We start from the raw sequence: 25,843 nt of genomic DNA, 5'->3' as shown, positions 1-25,843 counted from the left end.
TTGTGATTGGATCCCCCCCGGTTTAGGACTGTATACTGTGGGTGAGTCTCACAACATGTTTTCACCCATGGTAATTACATGGCAAATGGAGTTCCTGTGTTGACAGCCAGTGAGAAAGTTGCCTCTTTCTAGCATGGTTACCCCCATTTTTGGGCTGTTTGTCAGTGTGCTTTTACTGTCTCACTGGGATCCTGCTAGTCAGGACCCCAGTGCTCATAGTTTGTGGCTACATGTCATTATGTTTCACAGTTTTGTCAGTATGTTTGACTGTGTCACTGGAGTCCTGCTAACAAGAAATCCAGTGCTTATGCTCTCTCTGATTCCAAATTTGTACTTACATACTGGTAACCCAGTATTCCACTCCAAATTGGCATACTGGACCCGCCTTAGAAGTCCCTAGTATGTGGTACCTATGTACCCAGGGCATTGGGGTTCCAGGAGATCCTTATGGGCTGCAGAATTTCTTTTGCCACCCATACTGCCATTACAGCCTGAGTGAAATAGTGTAATCACTATTTCACAGCCATTTTCACTGCACCAGGTAACTTATAATCACCTAAATGTCTAACCTTCAGTTCCTGAAGGCTAGGTGCAAAGTTACTGTGTGTGAGGGCGCACCTGCACCAATTTACTGGACTTCGTGAGTGCAGGGACGCCATTATAAATGTGCACTACATATAGGTGAACACAGATATGAAGCTTCACAATGATAACTCCGAATATGGCCATGTGAGGTGTCTAGAATTGTGAAATTGTACCCCCAATCTGATTCTGGTATCGGGGGGGGGCAATTCCATGCACCCTGGGGGCTCCACCATCTGCCCCCAGTACTGCCATACCAATCTTATGAGGATTAGACTGCAGACCCAGCTGCTGCCACCTCACAGACAGGCTTCTACCCTACTGGGGCTTGAGCAGCTCAATCACAGGAAGACAGAACAATGCATTTCCTTTAGGAGAGGGGTGTTACACTCTCTCCCTTTGGAAACAGGTGTCACAGGCATGGGAGGGGTTTCCTCCCAGAGCCTCTGGAAGTGCTTTGAAGGGAACAAACAGGTCCCTCCTTGCATAATCCAGTCTACATGATTTCAGGGACCCGCAGTCCCTGTTCTGGCATGAAACTGAACAAAGGAAATTAGAGTGACCAATCACCTGTCCATCACCACCCAAGGGGTGGGGCCCAGAGCTCCTCCAGAGTGTCCCTGGGTTCTGCCATCTTGTTTTCAGGATGTTCAGGGAATTCTGGGAGCATTTGAGTAGCCAGTGCCAGCAGGTGATGTCAGAGACCCCTCCTGATAGGCCCATACCTGGCTAGGTGACCAATCCCCCTCTGAGGGATATTTAGGGTTTCTCCTGTGGGTATTTGATCAGATTCGGTTTGAAAGACTCCACCAAGACTCCTCTGCATCCTCTGCTTCAGCTTCAGGCCATCGGATCAACCGCAGACTGCTCCAGGCATGCTGTAACTGCAACAGAGTATCCAAGAAGGCTGCTGCAGCTCTGCAACTTCAGCTCCTGCCAGCAACTGAAACAGTTTCCAGGTTGTGCATGCTCTGAGGCCTGCGGTCTTCATTCTGCACCATAAGGACTGAGGGAATCTCTTGTGGATTGATGGAGTCACTTCCCAACTTCAGCAGGCACCTCTCTGCAACAACATCCAGTACTCTGGGACTCCTCTCCTGTCGACAAGCATGATCCCTGCCACACAGGTGGTGGGCCAAAGTGACCCTGACTGTCCAAAGGTCCAGCTGTCCAAATTTGGTGGAGGTAAGAGCTTGCCTCCCCTTGCCAGACAGTACTCCTGTGCACAGCGTGTTCTGCAGCTCCTTTGGCTTCTGTGCACTTCTTCCAAGAATTCTCTGTGCACAGCGTAGCCCAGGTCCCCAGCACTCTATCCTGCCACATTCAGCACCTGAGTTGTTCTCTGGCAGCGTGGGATCCCTTTGTGTAGTGCTGCGATAACCATATTTTGCAACTCCTTTGACCCGTTGTTCTAGGACTCCTGCGGGTGATGCCTGGTCTTCTGAGGGCTCACTAAAGTGCTGAGAGCCCCCTCTGTCTCCTCAGTGTGAGTTGAGACACCCAGGTCCCTCCAGGGTGCAGGTATTGCCTTTTCCCACCAGCTGCGACATTTGTGTGAGCCAAGGCTTGTTGGCGGAATCCAACAATGAAAAACAGCCTGCATCCAACAACTTGACGTGGGACATCTCCTGCACCAAGCAGGAACCCGCAGCGGTCTTCTTTGGTGCATTTCTGACTTTTTCTTTCAAACGGAGAATCCACTCTTGCACCTTCATCTGGGTTAGCAGGGGATTCTGTTCTTCCTGGACTCTTCATCGACTTTGGACTTGGTCTCCTCTCTCCTCATGTCTTCAGGTCCAGGAATCCATCATTGGTGCCTTGCAGCCTTGCTTGGTTTTTGCATAATCCCTTACCACGACTTCTAGTGTGTCCTGAAGAAACTTGCTGCACTTTACTCCTGTTTTTCTGGGCTCTGGGGTGGGGTGTTTTACTTACTTTTGGTGTTTATTTACACTCCCAGGGCCCCTCCACACACTACACTTGCCTAGGAGGGAAGCCAACATTCGCATTCCACTATTTTAGTATATGGTTTGTGTTGCCCCTTGGCCCATTGCAACCTATAATGTGTTTTTCACTGTTTGCCGTATTTTATGACTGTTTACTTACCTGATTTTGGTTACTAGAGTATATATTGTGTATAACACTTACCTCCAAAGGGAGTATAGCCTCTAAGATATTTTTGGCCTTGTGTGACTAAAGTGGTATTGCAAGAGCTTTGCATGGCTCCTAGCTCAGCCTTGGCTGCTCTGCTTCAGCTACCTCTTGATAGCCTAAGCTGCTAGACACTGCCTACATTTCACTAAGGTGGATCACTGGACCTGGTATAAGGTCCCCTGGTACCCACTACAAGCCAGGCCAGCTTCTATCACTGCCAGTGTCCACTTTTTAAGATAAGTTTGTGGCAGTGCAGCTAGGGTAAGGGCCTCATGGCTGGTTGCACGTAAACATGTGTGCAAAACCCTGTGCACACATGTTTGTGGGCTGCATGTTGGAGATTACTTTTGCGCTCAGCACAAAGGGAGTAATTAAAGGTGCTTCCCTCAGTTCCTGAAAAGGAAGCAATGAAAATCAGCATTTGTTAATTACCTGTCTAACTGTGCCAGGGCTGGAGACAGCCAAGGGCCACTGAGCAAAGGAGAGAGCCTAGACAATTGGAGCTCCTCCGTGAGGTTTTGGTGGGAAAGGCCCTGACAGTGATGTCAGCTAGAGGGGTAGCTGAAACCCCCAGAGCAGATGTGACCAGTGATGCCTGGATGGTGCTGGAACTGTCCCAGCATGCTGTGCAGGAGGGTTGGGACAGGGGTGGAGAAGTCATGCGATAACCTGGGATCAGCCAAGGGTACTTGGTTTCTAGAACCTTCCATCCCCTTTCAAGAACTCTTGCACAAGGGAGAGAAAGGGCTGTTGTTGAATTTGTGCTTTTTGCTGCTGGACCCTGGTACTGCAGCAGCCATGGAACACTGGAAGGAGAAACACCTGATGCCCAAAAGGACCAAGTACTCTGCCCCAGTTTACCCCAGGATCAGTGGGGCTGGCCTCCTTACACCCTCTGAGGACTGGTTAGGGGGAAGATCTGGACTTCAGCACGTAGTGACAAAGACCAGGAGGGCAGCTGGTGCAGGGAGCCAGTGTAGCCAGCCCCTTGCAAGGTACACTGCTGAAACTGCTCATTTCCCAAACCCTTTGCCTTCATCCTCCTGTTTCATGAACCTGTTTTTGTTGGCTTTTAGGAGTCAGTGCACTTTACCACTGCTAGCCAATGCTAAAGTGCTTGTGGTGCCTCCTTAATCATGGTGGCATAATTGACTAACACTCAATTTGCCAATTTAATTTGCGTGTAAGGCCCTAGTTAAGTGGTATTACAGGTACCCATTGCTGTAAATTAAATGCTACTAGTAGACCTGCAGCACTGATTGTGCAACCCACTTAAGTAGCCCTTTTAACATGTCTCAATCTTGCCATTGTACCCTGTAGGTGCAGTTCTAAACTGCTATACCGTCTTGGCCAAATAAACCTTTTGCCAGACCTAAACCTTCCCTTTTGATACATATAAGATCCTGTTATTCTAGGCCCTGAACAGCCCAGAGGGCAGGGTGAAGTGTATTTAAAAAGTAAGAGATATACTTTCAAGTTTTAAGAGTCCTGGAAGTAAAAAACTCATACATTTGTTTTTGGACAAGGATTGTGGCTCCTCCTCCAGCAGGTCTTTGTCCCTCAACCAGTAACTCAATTTCTAACCAGCCCCCTCCTGTGTTGGCTCCAATTGTCTTGGCCCTTCCTTTGTCCAGTAGGTCTGGGTTGTCCCCAGCCCTGTTAGAGTTTGACAGGTAATTAACAGATATAGGTTTTCATCCGACCCCTTACGGTTCAGGAACACTGCCAATTATTCCTTTTATGTGGGGAGGCCTTTGTTCCTGATCCTGGAGAGAAATGTACTTCACTTTGCCCATCAGGGAGACAAAAGGCTTAGGCTCTGATCCTGAGCTGAACCAGAGAAATTCTAATTGAATCATGAAATGTACACGTATCATCTTGGGACCTGCGAATATGAACTGGTTGCACCTTTTTCACCCCAGTTTCATACCCCACAGGACTTAAGCACACAGGTGGTAAACACGCTCAGTACATTTGCAATATGATTACCTTGGTTGAGACAGGTAGTGAAACTCACCCACAGTAAAAATGTCCAAAACTTGAGGATCCAAAACTAAAAAAATCTGGGCATATAAGATGGGCGGAACCCGTTTTGAAACACCCAGGAAAAGCAAGCCATCATCAACGTATTAACTTATCTCGTGCTCATCTGCCCCAAACATTATATTTATGTTTAGTGATTTCCAAATTAAGCAAACCAGTGGTTCAACAACTAGAGCAAGTAGTAGCAAGGAAAGGGTGTGCATGCATGTAAATAGTGACCATTTAGGGCTATCCTGGTTGTTTGATGCTCCTAAATTGTCAATACCTTATCGTAATATTTGGGGCCAAAGCCATTCTCCCATAGGACAAGCTTTAAAAAAGGACCAATTGAATACTTTTTTGGCATTCAATAACAGCAAAATCGCAGGAGTACCTTTCATGTCTACGTTTTCAACTAGTGAATTTGCCAGAGTCACCAGATCCTCGGGGTCTGCGCACGTTCCCAACACGTCCACCACTGAACAGCTCCAAGACTCTGATAGATAAATCACAGAGGCTAAGAGAGTTCAAGAGGGGAAGAGGGGATTAGGAAGGGAAACAGCTGGGAAGGAGACCTGTAGTAAGAAAAAGGTTAGAACACACAATATGAAAATTATATCTCCTGAAATCAATACTAGACTATGATTCTAAACATAGTCATTCTGAAAACATGAACAATCTAAGAATTAAGTTTAAAATGACTAAGTTTCATGATGGCCGGATACCTGTAAGGGAATCAAGATAGATTAAATGAAAACTTTCTTATTCAAGTACTTTCCTTTACATGAGAATCAGAAAAACGTTCTGACTAAATTTTAAACCAGTCATATAAATCCTTTTTTGAGAATGCACACTAGGACCATACAATATTGCATCTAGACACTCTGATCTTCTGTGTACTCTTAAAATGTTTCAACACAAATTGCGCATATTGTAGATTTCTATACATATATAGTAAACACCATAAAAGGATTGTGCACCATGAATAACACAATATGGATTCAGGAAAAACAAATCACATAACTTATCAACTCGACTATTACCTGATAAATATCTTAGAATAGTGGCATACAATAAACAACATGAAATAAACTCGAGGAGAGAATCGTGCGTCTTGCCGATTCGAGTGTCACCATGTAAAAAGCCAAGAAATGGTAGTACGCAATGCATATCAAAGTCAAATCATCATTAAACGAATCGCGCGTCTTGCCGATTCGTAAACCACAATGTAAATGCCAAGAAATAACAGCTCACAATGAATAACAAGATCAAAGTACAATGAAACGAATCGTGCGTCTTTTGCTGATTCTTAAGCCACCATGTAAATGTCAAGAAATGGTAGCGCGCAATGAACAACAAAGTTAAAACACCATAAAACGAATCGCGCGTCTTGTCGATTCTTAAGCCACCATGTAAATGTCAAAAAATGGTAGCGCGCAATGAATAACAAGATTAAATTATCATGAAACGAATCGCGCGTCTTGCCGATTCGCAAGTCACCCTGCAAATGTCACAAACACTCAAGCGCATATTTCACACTCGCAAAATACTCTGTCAAATCATAAAAGAATTAGGCCCAAGAACATGAGAGTTCTCGATAACAGCATCGGGAGGCCAGCCCAACCACCGTCTTACCACCCAGAACAAGGATCTCCAAATTAAGAATGAAAGTCAGATGTCTGGAAGATCAAATAGGCCACCGGGACAGGAGCTCAGGAAGTAGCTGCTGCTCTGCACCGGGACCTCTGAATAGTGAGCACTTGGAGCTGGGCTGGCTCCTTTTTATAGAGACTTGGCCCAGCCCACAACCACACCCAGGCATGTTGCAGGGAAAGTCTCTCGAAGGCCCTGGAAAGTGACCACACCCTAACACACTCTGAAAGCCTGCAGCAATACATTGCAAATGAACAGCATTTGTAAGCACATTAAAAATAAGACTTCAGGATTGAACTCTGCAATGCAAAAGGTTAAACAACAACATATCAGCACAATGCATAAATTACGTTGTTTTGAAAGTGCTGGGTTTTTGCATTCTAGTCGACAATAGAGCGTGCACTGCCCTGGTGTTGACAGAATTGACCTTCGTATATTAATCGCGCACTTACCTGTTTTTTACGAATCCGCACTAGTGAGGATGAATCTGCCCTGGCGGGACCTCCTTTAGCCAAGTTACAAGGATTTTGTGTATAACTTCATGGTTATGCTAATAAGGACAATATTGTCTGTATGATGAGCAGTGGTGTACATATTTTCTTCGTTTGCCAGTTTGGCCAATCCCATTGGCCCAGTAACCGTTTTGACTTTAGAATAATAATTAAAGAGGTTTTGTCAATTTAGGAAATAATTTAGTAGGCCTTGTTGTATAAAAGTTTCTGGTAAAGTCACCTAAGCCTGGTGCATTATTGTTTTTATGGTTTTTAATTCTAATTTAACTTCTTCTTCTATACTGGGAGCTTTGAGCTTGTCCCTTTGATCCAATGATACAATTGATAACCTTGTCTGCAAAACATACGATTGCTGGTCTGACAGCGAACGCTCCTCTATGGAATATAAATTCAAGTAGAATTTTCAAATTTCTTCCAATGTATCTTCTTCTTTCTGGAGGGATCTACCCGAATCAGTTCTAATCTCTCTGATAATTTATTTCTCACAGAGGTCTAAACCGCATGGCCAGGATGGGAGCACTTTATCCGCCATTTATTTTCAAAGCAGTTGGTTTGAAGGTTGGAGTTTACAATCTGATTCTGCCTGCTTTATTTCTGTTTCCAATTTTTGAGTTATTACAGCCCGTAATTTTATAATGTGGGACCGAAGTGCTATACACTTCCCACGGATCACTGTTTTAAACACCTCCCAAACAAACAGATAGGTTGCTACTGTCCCTTTGCATGAAATTCCACCTCTCTCTCTTAACCTATCTGTTCCCTAGCCACGGGGTAGCATAAGTATGGAAAGTGGTGCTGCACCGAGTGCCCCTTTTGCATACATAATGTCTGGCACAGGCATAATGTAGCGCAAGTGGTTACAGAGTAAATATGGCTCATCAAAATAAATGACGTTAATGTGGCGCAAGGTTGCAATAGGTGCCTATAAATATGCCCCCGGTCTCTTAGAAAGGAGAGATGAAGGTGCTAAGGCCCTGATTTATACTTTTGTTGGCAAAACTGAGCCTAAAAAAGTTTAGCACTGGCTTGCACCATTTCTGTGCACCAGTTGGGCACCATATTTATGGAATGATGCAAGCCGGTGCAAATGGTAGGCTAGCGTAAAAAAAAACAATGACGTTAGCCGGGTGGGGCTGGCGGTATTGAAGAAGGGGGTTTTGCACCAAAAAATGATGATAGGCAGGTTAGAGTAAAGAAAAATGACTTTAACCAGCCTAGAGTAATTTTCTGACGCAAAACCATCCATACCGCATGAATCCTGTCGTAGAAAAGACAGGAGTCATGCCCACCACCCCAATGGACAGCACAGGGGACCAGGGTCCCCTGGGCATGGCCATTGCACCTGGTGCCATGTAGGGGGCCCATTTGAGGGCCCCCAGTGTCAGTTTAAAAAAAAAAAATACCTGTACTTACCTGGGATGGGGTCCCCCATCCTCCGCTGTCCATCTGGTGTGGGTGGGGTGTCCCTGGGGCCCAGGGAGGGCACCTGCGGGCTTATTCCATGCTGTTCCACCATGGAAATAGGCCCAGAGGTCCACTAATGCCTGCCCTGATCCAGGCATTAAATAATAATGCAAAGCAAGCTTTTTTAACCCATCCTCGTGCGTGATTTTTGCACAGGAAGATATATAAGGTGCTATGGCCTTAGAGTCATTTTTTGCCTGGGAACGCCTTCCTTGCATCTCATTGACACTAGGTAGTTTTCCGCAGGCAAAAATGATCTCCACTCCAATATTTTAGCACTAGACATGTCTAGTGCCAAAATATAAATATGGAGTTACGTTTGCGCCGGATTTGCGTAACAAAAATGACGCATATCCGGTGCAAACAGAGTATAAATATGCCCCTTGGTACCACCCGAAGGCCACATCCAATTTGATTGGTTGTCATGGCTAATTCTTGATCGAATAGAGAAATTGTGTCTAACTCAGCTGCAGCAACTTTAAATAGCAGGGCATTGCTCCCCTGTATGTCATGTATTCTTGATTGTGGTATATGGACTTGAAAAATGTGTATATTCTTCGTCTTGTGTGTGTACCTCTTTTATAGCATCCCTGAAACCCATATCTTCTAACACTTCCTTAAACGTTTAAACAAGGCTCCTGCAAGTATTTACCAGACCTGGGTGAAACTTACATCACACTGGTGTAGTTAGCTTAATTTAGGGAATTTTGCATTGTTTTTTATCTGAAATTCTCAAAATGACCCCATATCCCATAATTACATGCCTTTTAAGATAAAAATATACAGTGAGCTTACCATTCCTGGTTAAAATGTCTCTGAAAACACAGGAACAACAGAACATACTGTGAAATGTGTCCTCCTGTCAAACATTGATGAAAGGATGCATTTCATGCTAAAGAATAGCATGAAGTGAAGAATTTGCACTTCACATAACTACACAAAAACAAATAATGCTAATTCTGTGCATCCCTGGAACCAACTCTTTAGAGATTGTATTGCACCACCAGATTATAATTTCTGCCTATTGTGATCTCACTCTTCGCTATACCCGAAAGGGTCTCCAGAAACACTTGTATGCAGGTGTTCTGGGCCACATTAGGAATGTATAACATAGCCAGGTTCCCAGTAATATCAAATTCCAGCCATCTTTAGCTGCTTTTTGTGCCTGTGATAATAATATGCAAGTCACTCCTGATTAAAATAACTACTTCATTGTCTTGTTCTTGCACACAAAAAGTGTGCAGGGGGTATGCTTTATATCTTATCTTGCACTGATCATACATATGAGGGTGTGTCTCCTGTAGACACATCATGCCATGCTTTTTATTAAGTAGAAATATCCACTCCAAACCTGACTTAACCATGCTATTCACATACCTAATGCTAAGGGAGACTGGTTACCTCATTGGTCAATGTAAAAGGTTCCTGTCTGCTAAAGAGTCAACACCCCAGGGGTGTGTTATATCCAAATATTGATGTCAGTAAATAATCAATCATAAATTTATCTCCCACTCTTTCACTCTCCCTCTTCCTCAACCAACCAAACTATGCTCATGAAAACATAATCAACATAATGATTCAATCTTACCATGTCTCCAGAGTACAAATTGTCCTGAGGTCCCTATTATGGCCCCAGATTCGCCGATGTCTGGATCAGTAGGTTCAGAATTCAAGAAGTATAGCTTTCCCCCAGCCTTAGGCTTTGAAGTTCAGGAATACAAAGCTGCTGCATTGTCTGGCTATCAACTCATCACCAGAGTTTTCTCTGAGCAGGCAGCTCAGAGAAAACTCAATCAGGGTACTGAGACATGTAGACCCATCTCACCTGGTTACCTCTATGCCTGGCAGATGTGCTTAGCCTATGGACCCCCCTTGTGCCACAACCCTCACTGCCTAGTTTGTGAACCTCTGCAGCTTTGGAATACACCACTGCCGACTCATGACGCCAACCTGGGCAAAACAAGCTCTTTGATTTGCGGTCACCCTAGTGAGTTGTTTATCTAAATTATCTATCTTCAAGAAGTCCGATAGTTCCATTCTGTCTAAAAAGAGATGTTGGTTTCCATTATACTCAAATATCATACCAACAGGGTAGGACCACCTATAGTGCATTTTTTCCTCTTTGAGGTTTTGTGTTATGGGCCTTAAACTCATTCTCTTCTGTGGTTTTGCCTGAGAGATGTCCTGAAACACATGCCAGAGTAATCCTGGAATGAGACCTTGTCTTGGCTGCTTCATACCTTCAAGACTTCTTATTTTCAGAGCAGTAATGCCATTTTACCACTATGTCTTTGGGACTCTGGAAGTGCTCGACTGACAGAGCCATACCCGGTGAACACTGTCCAGTCTAACATTTCTCTGGTCATCACCCAAGAGGGATGAAAACTTGTACCTCTGCATCTTTCCTCAAGCCCTCAGGCCTTCAAGTGAAGATTCTGTCAATTGGATCTGTTTTCTAATTCATCAAATTTTGTCATGGTCTTTACTGGTATCCTATCTAGAGAGTTCTGATTTCAAGCCAACTGAACATCTCCATGGTTTCAATTCAGCTCTCTACCTCAAGAACTCTCAAACCGACTGAATCCATCTTGTGCCTTAATTCAACAATCTTGATGTTCAGGCTTGCACAAAACTCAAGTAGGCGCTAATACCTGTCACTCTTAGGGGCATACTTATACTCTGTTTGCACCGAATTAGCGTTTTATTTTTTTTACTCTAATTCGTTGCAAAAGTAACTCCATATTTATACTTTGGTGCTAGACCCGTCTAGCACCAAATTTATGGAGTTAAAGTCATTTTTTGGAAATGGAAACCTACCTTGCCTTAATGAGATGCAAGGTAGGCGTTCCTGTGCAAAAAATGACTCTATGGCCTTAACGCCATATTTACACTCCTGTGCAAAAATGGTGCACGGGAAGGAGGAGGGGTCAATAAATGGTGCAAAGCTTGCATTGCCCCATTTTTTAACACCTGGGTCAGGGCAGGCGTTAGGGGACCTGTGGGCCTATTTCCATGGTGGAACACCATGGAATAAGCCCACAGGTGCCCTCCCCAGGCCCCAGGGACAACCCCACCCACACCAGAGGGACAGCTGAGGATGGGGAACCCCATCCCAGTAAGTACAGGTAAGTAATTTATTTTATTTTTTAAAGTGCCATTGGGGCCCTGAAATGGGATCCCTACATGGCACTGGGTGCATTGGCCATGCCTGGGCAACCCTGGTCCCCTGTGCTAGCCATTGGGGTGGTTGGCATGACTCCTGTCTTTTCTAACACAGGAGTCATGGGGTATGGATGGTTTTGCGTCAGAAAATGACTCTAGGCAGGTTAGAGTCATTTTTTAAACCCTAACCTGCCTAACGTCATGTTTTGGTGTAAAAACCCCTTCTTCCATACTGCCAGCCCAATACAACTAAAGCCATTTTTTTGCCGCTAGCATACCCTTTGCACTGGCTTGCATCATTCCTTAAATATGGTGCCTGGCTGGTGCACAGAAATGGTGCAAGATGATACTAAAATGTTTGGTGCAAAACTGCTTTAGTGCAGTTTTGCCCCAAAAAGTATAAATCAGAGCCTTAATTTATTCTCAGAGTTGATTCTTAAAAGAGTAAAGACTCTTCAACGTTGAAGGTTCTCTTAAATCACGTTCACTAACCTCTCTCATGCCATTGTATCTGTATTCTGCCCCCTTTGCCTAAGTCTGTTCTAGAAAGGCTAGTGCTCATTCTTGTATATTTTTTTAAGGCATTCAGGAGAAAAGCACGGCTATGTGTCTCCCGCCAAGGGAAGATACGAAGATCCCAAAATTCACATTAAACATCTTGATTTTTAATTGACAATTTTTCATTTTTGCTTGAATCATTTTTGGAATGGAGATTTCAATCATTTTTTATTTTTTTAGGAATCATAGAGTTTGATCTGGCTGCCCGGTCATGCCTGTCTGCAGTGGCCATGAAAACTCTGTTATGGAAAGGGGGGAATTTCTTCAGCTTTAGCAACTATGGAATGCTAAGTTAAATAGGAGCCTGGGAGGAAGCAAGGCAGCTGTACATCACTCCAGAAGAGGAAGTGCAGGTCTAGATGGCATAAAGGAGAAAGTACCACACCACCCATCTTCACCTCCATCACACAGAAACAGAGGCAGCATTTCTGGCTGCAGTGTAACCCTCGATTATCTGGAAGCTGTGCAGCTGAATCTGAAGTAGAGAAAAGCAGAAGGGAAGTTGGAACTACAGTTGGCTGCTTTGGAATTTAAAGAAAGAGAAAGGAGTCCTTTGTCTTAGAAGGGAGGAAGTCTGCACTCATGAGCACAACATTTACAAGCTTGAGCATGATGCACACTAGACCCTAGCACCCAGCATTCATGGTGTCAGTGAGTGTTTGGTGAGGTAAACACCAATAAGGGAAAATTCAAAATCCCACTTACCAAGAGGATGTTGCCAGCCATATATTTGGTGATAATCTAGAGCTAGAAAAGGAATGTTGAAAGGTGGGAGAGGTTGGAGGGCAGGACATATGTAGAGCAGGTTTCAGCACACCAGCAAAATATCTTAGGAAGCTCGGAGTCAGCACAAATAAGTGCCACTGCTCTGGAGAGATTTTGTGAATGCTTCTTTGGGGCAGTAGTGTAAATACTTGTACTTGTAACATTTGAATGATTGAATTTTTAAGGAACTTGTAAGAAAGGCTGACATGTAGGTAAGCACACGAGTGTCTAGAAAGTCCTGAAGAGGAGTAAACTGGAATGGTGGATCGGGACCCTTCTGGATGAACCAAGACAGTGGTTAGAAAATAATACCTATATTCCCCAATGGTGCCAAACTTTAAATAAGATGTTAGCACCCCTTCAGGAAAGACAAAATGTAGAAACCAAAAGACTTTCTTAAACCACATTAATCAGTAGCTTCTACTCTGATTGCTTGTGGCCAGGGCACAAGAAAAGAGACTTTTCCTACAAGATATCCTTGGCAGTCCTGAGGCATTGTGTTTGTAGTATTTAGGACATGTAGGATTTTCCGTTAGTGGCAGGTGAGTCATGACACTTGTGCCCAAGTTTGCCTTCATGCATAGAAAGTATGAACAATTTTCACAAGTAGACACAGGAGAGCATGCTTAATGTTCATGACCTGATGAGAGAATCACTATTTCAAATGTGAACTTAAAACAGATATCACAATATTAAACTGACTTTAAGGATTCTGAACGTGTCAAGGGAGCTAAAGGCATAGATGTCAAGGAATACAGTCTGCAGGATGTGAGTGTAGGGAACACTCCCATAAATATGTAACTGTAACATTCATACACTATTAGAGGAACCTGCACCCACATAACTAAAGTACTCCACAAAATGTTTATTGGCAGCACACAATATGAATCTAAAGTGGATGGTTACAAGGAGGAATGTTAGCCTTTGCACAATCTTCAGTTGCTGTCAGGTGACCTCAAGTACCAAAGAAAAAGCAGTTGAGTGGCAACTACGCCACTACAAGTAGTGAGCCGGAGTTCGCCTTTGTCAGTGCACCCAAGTGGACAAGAAACTGTCAGGGGAATTTTCGTCTGAACTCTTGCCAGAACCTGGACAAAACAAATATGGACTAAATAATATACTTTACCATAGGGATGTCAGCACCATTACAGATAATGATCCAGAGCCCACCAACGTCAATGCACCTAAGTACTCAAGAAACTGGCTGAAGAATTATATGCTGAACTCTTGCCAGTACCTGAATATGGGCTAGAATGTGAGACCACAAAAATGGACTAATCTCCAAACTTTACCATATGCAGATCTCTGCCCCAACTGCAATCTCCCTAAAGTAAAGTATAGGGAAAAGTAAAAGAAGTCTATTAATCTTGAAACAAATTATAAGAATATTATGTTAAATATTAATGTAGATTAATGTTATATATAGATTTTATATGACTTTCTTGTCGATCTCATTTCTATGTTTTTATTCAATGGCTTTCCTTTATATTCTTCTTCATTTGTCCTGCTTCTGGAGCCTTTTTCATGACTGTGTTCTGATTGGATGACTTGTGAATGTCCACTGCTTGTATTATGGGAACTATTTTTTTTCCTTGTGGCACTACATGAGAGTATGTTAGTTTTCTTACTCACCCCCTTAGTTACTCCTTCCCCCTCACATTGTCCCCTAGCTCCATTGTTTTTCTCACTGACTTTCTAATTTTCTTTATAGGTTTAACACATATTCCTCCTCCATTGCTTCTTGGACAGCCCCCACTGCTCTCACATTTGACTTCCTTCCACCACACATCAATGACATCCTTCCCCCACCGCTCTTCTATTGCTCCACCACCCCTCTCCATTACTTTCTTTTTTGAAAATAAATTGTTTTTCAATTGTTTGTGGAGGCCCTGTGACAGCAAGTTGTCCATTCCTTTTTTCATGTGTTCTTGTTAGTTTTTTTGTAAATTTACCATTCCAATATCATCATACACCAGCTTGAAATGATAAATTGAAAAATGGTGATGTGCATTGGCATACATCATAAAGATCATCATGATATATACATATGCATGCTTGATGATGAATATACACACATACACTACTGCACTTTTTTGTTGTTTTTATAGTATAAGCACTAATATTTTGTTTCTTTTGCCAATGCTCAACAGCATCAGCACAAACAATTGACAAGGTCAGTAGGTCTGCACTGAAAAGCCAAAAGGTGAAACTGATTGACTTTGCCACTGCCTTTTCTTTTTATATGCTTTGCTGTCTGAGAATAAAATATTCAATTTAACACATGTAGTTCGTTTGCCTGTCCATATCAATGGCTGATGCATTCGCCTTTCCTGTTCCCAGCCTATAATAAGCTACATGAAAGATAATAAATAAGACATCAGGTGATTTCAGCATGATGAAGGTGGCATGGTGTTCCATCCAAACTTGATCTTGTGTTTAGAAGCACCAACTCATTTACACATTTTCTTGTCTTTATCTTCCAATAGATACTTCTTGAATGGAAAGAACACCTATACCAGCACCTCTATGCAAAGATGTTACTGACACAATTGTGAAAGTACCATATTTTGCCATTAAATGAAACAACTGGCACAGTTTTAGTGTAAAAAGACCAGTAGTTGCATCTCTGCAATAATCGTCCATCCCTGAAAACCTATATAAAGTCAGTCCTAAGATACTGGGTAAACCCCTTAATTGGCTTTTAATATCTTATTGGATTTGAGGAATATTCCAGAATCCTGGAAACTATTCTAGGCTGTCATTTTACTCATCTTCAAGAAGGGAGATTCCTTAGCAAAACTTCTTGGGAAATTCCTGCTCATTCACAGCCAAATATGCAGAAATTGTGAGAAAGTTAATTGAGCCCAAGAAGGTTGAATAAATAGTTGCCCTTTCAAACATTTATCGGTTTGCACACTGCATTAAATTCTATTAATAACCCATCTCTTTGGGATGCCTTTGACGTTAAAGGCATGGGCATGGAGATAGTTAGAATTACCCAGATCTTACACAAGGAAGATTATGGCCAGGTCCACTTTTGTGTAAGGAAAGAATCTGAAGATCTTTTTACTGTGAGGTGTGGTATGTGTGTGTCTGCATGTGCATATGTGAGTGAATAGGTGATAGATGGGGTGTCCCCAACTAGCACAATACTGTCCCTAAAATGTTTTATGGTAATTATTGTAGTACAGGGCACTCTACAAGTGGCAATTTATAATAACATTAACTCGATATGATCCAATCCTGGATGACCTATCAGTAGTTCAAGTAAAGCCCCTCAAGATGAAACCTTTACTGATCTCTCCTGCAACCTCACTCACACTGACAAAAAAGAGATCAAAGAAACTTCAATATGGGACAATAATTCTAAAATAGTGGAATGTGTGTTATTGTGTGATCCCTAGACTTCAGCCAGGAAATACACCTCAATCTTCAACATCATGTTAATGACCTAGCCAAGGGAGTTCAATTCAACTGAAATGTTCTCTGAGGCATCAAATAATTCATGCCAGACCATGGTCTTAGCCAAGTTGTACAAGCCTAAGATGTAGGAAGACTAGATTATGTAAAGTCCATAATGCAGATTTACTCGTTAATACCCAAACTATACCTTGCCACTCTTTATTCAGCCTTTCACTGCAGCCACCACACTTGTCACAAAATAATGCAACCATATCTAACCCATTCTAATCACTTTGAAGAGAGTTTGATCCAAAGCTTTGAGCATTTTCAAACTCAACTGCATAACGCACAAAGCACTTCAGAAAGGTAAAGCAAATTACCTGGCCCAGAAACTGAGGCTATCAGGATATTTATTCCAGTTGAGAAGAGATGATACTCTTCTCCTCTAAAAGCTAGCCTTAGCAAAGTCTAAGTTCCTACTAAGAGTGGGTGGAAAAATACACTCCCCTCGCAGAGGCTGCAGAATTAGGAAACTCCGCTCTATGCATGTAACACAGAGATCCCAATAAATTTCACCTTCCAGTGCGTGGAGGGATTTGTTTTCTGTTGGCATATGCAAGACTTGTTTAGGCACATACTGGCGACTGCTGCAATACTTTTCAGCCACTTGTGAGTGTGCACAAGATTTTGCAGCTGGTAGCAGGCCTTCTGGCAGTGACAGTGCCTTCTGGTATCTTTTTCATGATGCTGGTGAGCTCAAGCTCCTGTGGCTGCACCTCGAGCAGATTCTTTACTTGAGAAGCAACTAAGTCTACTCTAAAATATTTTTTCAAGTAGGTATTCTATTTCAACGGAAGTGCAAAAGCTCATTTTTTATTTTACTTTTATTTCAACAGGAATGAAGTGCCCCAGAGACTCCAAATTCCGGTTCGTGTCCAGCAAGCTCCCCCAAGTGCTCATCCACTTCCTGGTGACTTTTTGCTTGGATTTCGAGGTGGAAGGATCACTCTCATTGTATGCTGCATTTATACCATTAGATGTAAAGGATTTGTGGCATATTTATACTTGTTTTGTGCTGAATTTGCATCATTTTTTAGACGCAAATTTGGGGCAAAACTAATTCCAGATTTATACTTTGGCACTAGACATGTCTAGCACCAAGGTTATGTAGTTAAAGTCATTTTTTGCATGTGGAAACCTACCTTGTGTCAATGAGATGCAAAGTAGGCGTTCCTGTGCAAAAGTAACTAAGACCTTAGTGAAATATTTATCCTCCTGTGCTAAAATCACGCACCGGGGAGAAGCAGTCAAAAATGGTGCAAAGCTTGCTTTGGCCCATTATTTAATGCCTGGTTCAGGGCAGGCGTTTGTGGACCTGTGGGCATGTTTCCGTGTTCAGAGACCCCTCCCGGGAGCCCTAACCGATGGCCCCCTGCTTGGCACTGGCTCCAATGGCCATGCCCAGAGGTTATTTGTCAACTGGGCATGGCCATTGGGGTGGAGGGCAGGACTCCTATTTATACTAAGACAGGAGCCATGTCCATGGGGGTTGTGCACCAGGAAATGGCGTTACTCTGCCTAGAGGCAATGTTTTGGCCTCTAAACAGTGTAGCACTATTATTCAGCACACAACCTCTGGTTCCCCCTACGCCTCCCCCACCCGGTAGGCATAATTTACAATGACGCTAACCGGGCATTACCTCCGGCTAGCGCCATTCCTTAAATATGGCACCCAGCATTCAGGTACGGTGCCAACCGGTGCTATACTTCTACATGCAAAACTCAGCTAACACAGTTTTGCACATAAAAGTATATATCAGGGCTTTTGTTTTTGTGATATCACATGTGAGTTCAATTACTATTGTATAAGGCTGTTGTCAGGAATAAGGCTGTGTGCGGTCCAGGACCCACCCTGGCCTCCACTTCGCGCCTTTGCAGCACTTCATGCGCGCCGCTATTTATCCCCTCTTGCTCCAGGAATGATCATGGATGTCACCTGCCCTGTGGTAAAGCTCATGTAGCTGCAGTGTCAGGGCATTGATGAACATGATGTACCTATCAGTGGCATTCTATGAATGGACTACAACTCCCAAGGTTTTAGAGGCAGCGGCCATCTTGGGGTGTGGCAGGCCTATAAAGCCCAGCCACACCAAAGCACATTGCTCACTATTTTGCAGACTTCGGTTTGGTCTGACCTCGTTGGAGTTCCTCTCAGGAAAGAGCTGGATGGCAGCATGGCAGAGTATTCATATTTCCTCTTGTACATTAAAAAACGAGTAGGTCGTACTCATGGTGGTAAGGTCTTGTTTGGTCAAACTTAAAAGCGCTTCAGGCACAATGAGTAAAGCGCTTCAGGCAGAACGAGCAAAGCGCTTCAGACACAACGAGTAAATCGCTTCAGACACAATGAGTAAAGTGCTTCAGACACAATGATCAAAGCGCTCCAAGCACAAAGAGAAAAGCCAGACGTACTTTTTATTGTTTTTTGGAGTGTGATATGTGAGATATATATATATATATATTAAGGTTTTGAGGATTTCTATGCCAAGAACAGACATTCATTTAACAAGAGTATAATTGTTATCCAGTTCTTATTCTAAGTGTGATCATTGTCTAAAGCTCATGCCATCCTCAGGCATTGTGAGTATAGTTTGTTCTTGTCCCATGGTTCAAAGAAGGGCCACGCCTACTTCATAAGGGTCTCAACTTGCTATTGGAGATGCCTTTGTCCAGGAGTATATTTGTGAGTTAGTACTGTTATGAATACTTGAGCTCACAGTTTATTTTATCTCATGATCCAAAGAAGGGCCATGCCTCGTCCATAAGGGTCTTAACTTGCTATTGGAGACACCTTTGTCCAAGAGCATATTTGTGAGTTAATACTGTTATGAATACCTGAGATCACAGTTTATTTTGTCTCATGATTCAAAGAAGGGCCACCCCCAGTCCGTAAGGATCTCAACTTGCTATTGGAGACGCCTTTGCCCAGGAACATATTTTGTGAGCGAATACTGCTATGAATGAGTATATGCATATATGTTTTAACCATTCTTTTTCAGATCTCCTTCCCTGCAGTTCCCTATCCTAATTCCCCTCCCCTAATAGCTTTCTGAGTTGGTGACGCCTGGAGGTGGGCCTTTTGCTCAGCAGCGTGCAGATCCCAAGGAAAGGGCACTGTGATAGAATAGTGAGCCCATAAGTTATACTTTCCTCTTGGTCTGTACATGGACTGTGCTGGATGGCCACCTTATACACCCTTATGCAGGTAGTCACTCAAATGCAAAGAAATTTAACAGATTAAAAAAATGTTACAGTCGATTTAATTGCTAAAGTAACCCAGTTACAGAGTAAGGTGGATGGGTCAGGACCCATGCCTCTACCTCGTCCTACACACTCCACACCTACTAACATTGCCGTGAACGTGGCAAAACAAATTCCATTGTCCGCACCGGAAAGGTTTTTTGGAGGGAGTTCCTAATAAGGTTCAAGTTTTTCTCAAGCAGGTGGAACTACATTTTACTTGTCGTCCCAGTGCCTTTCCGGATTCACAATCTAGAATTGCATTCCTTATTTCTTACCTGGCTGGTGACACAGCTACTTGGGGAGTTCCATTAGTCCGATTAGATAGTCCACTTTTGTACAATTGGCGTCTTTTGTGGACAAATTTGAAAAAGTATTTGACAGGCGCTCAAGTACCATGACTGCAGACAAACAGTTACGCCAAGGAAACAAAGACTTGATAACGTATTTCAATCGGTTAGTAGTGGAAACCGCTTGGCCAGAGAAAAAAAGGTCAGCAGTGTTTTATCAAGGACTAAAACATGAACTTAAAGGCATTTTGGCCCAAATTGAACCTCAACCAAAAACCTGTACTAATTTAATTAATCTAACCCTGCAGCTAGACCATAGAATCACAGAAAGGAAAAAATCGGAAAAACCCAACTGGTGAATTGAAAGATTCAGAAACCCACAGTTGTCCTCCGATTCTACCATAGAACCAATGGATATCAGAACCATTCGTCCACCATTGACCAAAGAGGAAAAAGATACACAACGAAGAAATGGACAGTGTATGTACTGTGGGAAGAAGGGTCATTTCGTAAAAGAATGCCAAGTGAAGCCCAAAGGCAAAATTGATCCAACAATTGTGGCAAAGAAAAAGATAGCAGTTGCTTTGGAAAACACAGAGGAAAACTAAAAGGCCAATGAAAAAACAAAGGGGACCTCTTGGGCAAATTGACAATCCTTTCAGAGTGTTCTTCTACTAATCGCTATGTCAAACATTTTCGAATTCTAGCACAACTAACTGTACAAGGAAAAAGTCATACTGTACAAGTTTTAATTGATTCAGAGGAAACAGGAAATGTTGTGGATCAACAAACTGCATTAAACTTACAAATACCCAGTGTCAAGAAGAAGGTTCCTGAAGTTGTTTATGCAGTTGACAGTAGTGAATTGGCAGGAGGCCCCTTTACTATGCAAACCTCATGAATGCAAATGACTTGCAAGGATGACAGGAATTTGAACCACTGTGAGATAATCCGCTTTGATATAATCCAAGCACCTTAGTATGGCTTTATTTTAGGAATGCCATGGTTAATGTTACACAATCCAAGCATAGACTGGCGCAACCAGGTTTTGCATTTTTCTTCATCCTCTTGCCTAAATAAGTGTCTTCAACCAAGAAGAGACAAAGAAGAAAATCTCCAACACTCTATTGCTACTGTAGCAGAGAAGGAAATTGATCTGCCGCAACAGTATTCAGAATATACTGATGTTTTCTGTGAAAAGAAAGCAAGCTCATTACCACCTCACAGGTCGTACGATTGCCAAATCTATCTTGTACCCGGCGCCAATATACAAAATTGTAAAATCTATGCATTATCAGAGAAAGAAAACCAGGTCCTAATAGAATATCTCGATCAATGCTTAGCCAATGAGCTAATTAGGCCATCACGATCACCATCAGCTTCTCCACTGTTTTTTGTACCAAAAGCTAATGGTGAGTTGAGACCTTGTATTGACTTTAGAGCAAGAAACTAAATCATTGTTAAGAATAAATACCCACTGCCCCTCATACCAGTTTTATTAGATCAGGTAAAATCAGCCGTTATTTACGCCAAGCTTGATTAACGTGGTGCTTATCACCTGTTTCGAATTCAAGAGGGAGATGAGAGGAAAATGGCTTTCTCCGCGGCTTTTCAATATTTCCTAAACGATGTCTAGACATCTTTGTCATCGTTTACATCGATGAAATACCGATCTATTCTAACTCCGAAGAAATCCATGAAAGACATGTAAAAAAAGGTGTTACAAACATTAAGAACCCATAATTTGTATTGCAAATTAAGCAAATGTGAGTTCCATACCAAAAGGGTAGAATTTTTGGGAGTGATTTTAACACCTAAAGGCATGCAATTGACTGAAAGAAAGATTTAAGTTGTAGCAGAATGGCCCACACCAAAATCAGTACGCGAAATCCAATATTTTTTGGGCGTTGCAAATTTCTATTGACGCTTCATCCATCACTTCTCCCAAAAGATAGCACCGATTACCAAATTGTTAAGGAAAAAGACCGTCTTCAACTGGTCCCAAGAAACAGATGAGGCGTTTCAAGAGTTAAAAAAGGCCTTTACTTCAGCTCCCATTTTTGATCATCCCAATGTAGAGGAAGCATTCATTGTGGAAGCCGATGGTCATGTTTCACATCCTTCCATAAGAGATGGTTTTCCACCTGGGAGAGATTATACACCCGCTACCTTGCAGATGTCATCTATCAATGTGACGAGCATCCAGAACATAATGTACAGTGTTGTCTGACTGTCCTGTCCTTGGGCCTACTACAACATTTGATTAGATGGTTGGGAACTGCCCTGATGAAGGTGGCCTCATTAAGAGAGGATTACCAAAACGTGCGTAGGCTTCGGGTTCCTACTACATCACTATTCTAGATTTTTGTAATGTTAGATATTGTATTTTAGCAATCTTTATATGTACATGGATATTTATTTCTAGTGTATTTGAGTCTTTTAGGGATTTTTTGTAATTGAGTATTTATCTTTTTTCTATGTATAAGTATATTTCATTCCAGTATGAATGTGGTGTGATTGAGTTAGTGTTGTAGTTTTCATTCATCATATTAGTTTTTGTGTAATTGTATAAATCATATATTGGAGAAATAAAATACTTTATGAAGTGATAATGTAATATTTTTTGTAATCAAAATTAGGATTTGAATGTAGCCCTAGACTGGACATATAGGGGGTCATTACAACATTGGCGGTAAAAGCCGCTTACTGCCGTGCAGAAGACCGCCAACACACCACTGCAGCAGTGGAATTCCGCCACGGTCATTATGACCCACAGCTCGGAATCCGCCAAAATTGAGACACCCACACAATTCCGCCACACCAAAGGTCCGTGATAAACTGGCAAAAACAAAACCTCCACCGTCACTCCAACATAAATACACCCACACTATCACGACCGACGAATCCACGCGGAGGTCTTTCAACGGCGGTATTCCATTGGCGGTACACACTGCCGCACTCAAAATACACACAATCTTACAAAACACTACCACATTGGACAATTCAAAATACACACACCTGATACACATACACACATCACTCCCACACACCCAATACAATATAAAACACACACCCACATCACCCACAAACCCCTACGACCACAATTGTGACAGAAGGCTAGAGAGAGACACTACAATCTACAACCAAGCATCCACAGGCACACAATACCATCACCCACATAACATCCACGCACCTCACACAACACACCACTAAATATCACCCCACATATCACAACACACACCAACCCACACCACCCATTGGCACGGCAAAGACACCCCAGGTTCTCTGAGGAGGAGCTCAGGGTCATGGTGGAGGAAATCATCTGGGTAGAGCCACAGCTATCCGGACCACAGGTGCAGCACACCTCCATAGCTAGGAAGATGGAGCTATGGCGAAGAATAGAGGACAGGGTCAACGCAGTGGGACAGCACCCAAGAAATAGGAATGACATCAGGAAGAGGTGAAACGACCTATGGGTGAAGGTGCATTCCGTGGTCTCAAGACACCACCTTGCGGTTCAGAGGACTGGCGGCAGACCCTCACCTCCTCCCCCACAACTAACAACATGGGAGGAGCAAGTCTTGGCTATTCTGCACCCTGAGTGCCTCGAAGGAGTAGCTGGAGAAATGGACTCTGGTAAGTCAAACTTTAACTACTATCTCCCCCACCCTACCTGCATGCCATCACATACCCCCACCCTCGCCCTCACACCCATCACTCCTACTCCTCACAAATGTTCCAATATCACAAACCACACATCCCAACACCAAGCCCTGCATGCAACAACAAAGCATGGACACCCATCACCAATGCATGGCCACTGCACATACCCATACATCCCCTAAATCATCATCACACAAGGTCCCACACAGGAATGCAAGCACTGGGGTACACGGTCACCCACCCATTGCACACCATGGTACACCCAGATGCAATAATCATGCTTTTACACCCCTGCAGGACCCCTACCCAACGTCACCGTACAGGAGGGTCCACACATGTCCACACCACCAACAGAAGAGGCCCACAGTGATGACAGCAGCTCTGTCCAACTGGATCTAGATGACCAGCTCGGGCCATCTGGGACCTCGGGACAGTCGGTTCGCCTCACACTGGCACAGGCCACTACAGAGCTTGCCCCCTCTGGAAACACCAGCACAGCACCCACCCAGCGGGCCCATACCTCTGTCCCCTGGACACATCAAGCAGCAGTGTGTCCACCACTACAGGGAACACAGGCTAACCCACCACCCCAGCAACAACAGGGACCTGGGGGCAGTGGCAATGGGCACACCGTTCAGGGGACAGAGGCCCAGGGAAACAGGAGAACTGGGAGGGCTGCTGTGCGACAGGGGGAGGACAGGCCCAGGGAATCCACTCTCCACTAGGCACTCTCCAACATCATGGGATCCTACCATCATTCCCAGGAGACGATGGCTACAGTACTGGCCAAGTTTCAGGAGACCCAGCGGCTGCAGGAGGAACAGTATTTGGGGTTCAGGGAGGAACTCAGATCCATCAATTCCACCCTGGGCAGCATCATAGGGGTGCTGAAGGAAGTCCTCAACACCAGGAGGGACACTGTGGCACAACAAAGGGGCACCTGACACTAGCCTGGACGATGAACTGCCCAGCAACTCCACCGGCGCTAGTGGACAGGAGGCACTGCCACAGGACCACCGCACCAGCACCCCACCCCCTGCAGAGGGAGAACCACCCTGCAAACGGTCCATGAGATCCAGGACAAAGACAGAGAACGATGCCAAGACCCCCGCCAAGAAATGAGACCGCCCTGAATGTCATACTTTTGTCCAACCTTGTCACCCTGTCCATCCTCAAACTGCCACAGCTCCACTTCCTATGCCCCTTTGGACAATGCACCTGTGAGACTAATAGCTTAGACTCTGCCATGGACATTCCTCCACCATCACCCCTCACCATTTTACAACCCCCTCCAATATTTAGCACTTAAATAAACACCCTTAAAGCACAAAACAATCTGGAGTCTGTCTGTGATTTCAAAATAGTGTATTAGCAATTACAGTGACAAAATGCTCTTTCAATTGTAATGTCAACATACCTATGTCACACAGCTCTAGTCCATGAGGAAACAAAGCAGATGTCACACAATGGGACCCACATCTGTGAAATCGTAAGGGAAAGTGACAACTTAGTGACCATACACTGTGTGAAAAGGACAGACAGTAGAGAGGTAGTAGTGTTAAAGTACATGGAGTGGGCAGGATTGTATTCTTACCTGTGTCTCACTGGAAGTATTGCAGGATCACAGAGCTCCTGTTGTCGATGTCCTCTTCTTATGCTTCCTCATCTTCGCTGTCAACAGGCTCCACAGCTGCCACAACAACTCCATCTGGACCATCCTCCTGTAGAAAAGGCACCTGTTTATCGCAAAGCTAAGTTGTTAAGCATGCAGCAGGCACGATGATCTCGCACACCTTCTTTGGTGAGTAGAATAGGGAACCACCTGTCATATGGAGGCACCGGAACCTGGCCTTCAGGAGGCCGAAGGTCCGCTCCATAATCCTCCTAGTTCACCCATGGGCCTCATTGTAGCGTTCCTCTGCCCTTGTCCTGGGAGTCCTCACTGGGGTCAGTAGTCATGACAGGTTGGGGTACCAAGAATCACCTGCAAATGGCGAGAGGCAACTGTTAGACATACTCTAACTCAAAGGGACATCTCCAGACCCAGAAACCTAGTCACACTGTATTGGGTGGATGTCCTCGCCTAATAGCCACACATGGTGCCTCTGGAGTTGCCCCATCACATAAGGGATGCTGCTATTCCGCAGGATGTAAGCGTCATGCACTGAGCCAGGGAATTTGGCATTAACATGGGAGATGTACTGGTCGGCCAAACACACCATCTGCACATTCATCGAATGGGAACTCTTCCGGTTTCTGTACACCTGTTCACTCCTGCGGGGCGGGACCAAGGCCACATGTGTCCCATCAATGGCA

Source organism: Pleurodeles waltl, chromosome 5 (assembly GCF_031143425.1).
Source record: "Pleurodeles waltl isolate 20211129_DDA chromosome 5, aPleWal1.hap1.20221129, whole genome shotgun sequence".
Taxonomy (NCBI): domain Eukaryota; kingdom Metazoa; phylum Chordata; class Amphibia; order Caudata; family Salamandridae; genus Pleurodeles; species Pleurodeles waltl.
The sequence above is the reverse complement of the archived record's forward strand: the minus strand, read 5'-3'. Positions refer to the sequence as shown.